Here is a 1,304-nt window from a genome sequence, read left to right as displayed (position 1 = left end):
CTTTAAATTTATAAGTTCATGCCTCAAATAATTCAGATTAGTTTACAAAGTTAATTCACTAATTTTACATTTTGTTCATGATTCCCCATATATTCCCTTTTGTATAGCTTTTTTGCTGTTGATTGATTTAAATTTTGCTAGCTTTTACAGAGAATTATTATGTATAAACCTTCACAAAAGCAAACTTGAACAATATATTTAAAACATTGGCATTTGTCACATTGTTGAACTGGGATGGACCATCTCATTATAAAACTGTGTTTTCTCTGTGATAAAAAAAAAATACATTTTATTGCTTCTTGTTAAACTGCTGATATGTCTCAGAAGAGTAGGTTTTCAAAATTTTTTGGCATCAATAATCAGAAGACTCATTGGTGGGTTTAGTTATTAGATGGATATTGTCTGATCTACTTAGGTATTTAAAAGGTATTAAAGTAATAAATACTAGTCCAATGAAGCACTTAAAGACTTTGATTTAGTCTGTCATATAATCCAAAATCAAGAGCTGGACTGAGAGCGAACATGTGACAGAGTTAAATCCCAGAGAAAATTTCTCCATAGGATGAAATCTGATTAACAAAGAATGGGAAAGAGAAGGAAAAATGGAGTCCAATTGTTGTTAGTTTTAACCCTTTAAATGCTGTCTTGTCCTCACGTTGAAGCATGTTCCTGTTGCAGTGAGATCTGTGCTGATACTCTGATGAAACATGATACCAAACTTTGTTTATTTCAGCAGGGAGAAGTGGATGATATGTGAAGGTTTCCTAGCATCATCGTCTTGCAGCAATGGCCTGAGGGACTCTCTGGACTAAAACCAAGGTAAGGAGCAGAGCTACAACTAATCCTCTATTTGTGCAACTCTATTACACAATATGACAGATTTATGGTTTTGTCAAACAGGAAATCATAAACGTTGGGAGATGACGCTAATAAAGCAACCAAATAGGGTTGGGCTCTCACAAGTGAGAGTAATACGCTACTGTAGTTAATAAAGTCAGATTGAATAAAAGGTGGATTATGTAAACACAGTTTAACTTGGGGAATTTAACCTTAACATCGGCGTAGGATATTCTAATATTTCACAGTTTACATTATTCTGATTTCTTCTGTGAGATCTGAATCTTCCTACTGACAGCTCTTAACAAAAAAACAAATTGCTGACTAGATAATTATGCTGAGATGCCTGTTCATATTAGAACTGATTTGTGTCATTTCTTGGTAAAATACACCCCAAAATACATATTTTGACAATTTTCCTCTGGTGTGTGTGTGTGTGTGTATATATATATATATATTATAGTGTG

Source organism: Austrofundulus limnaeus, unplaced genomic scaffold (genome assembly GCF_001266775.1).
Source record: "Austrofundulus limnaeus strain Quisiro unplaced genomic scaffold, Austrofundulus_limnaeus-1.0 Scaffold12, whole genome shotgun sequence".
Lineage (NCBI taxonomy): Eukaryota > Metazoa > Chordata > Actinopteri > Cyprinodontiformes > Rivulidae > Austrofundulus > Austrofundulus limnaeus.
This window is presented reverse-complemented; position numbering follows the sequence as displayed.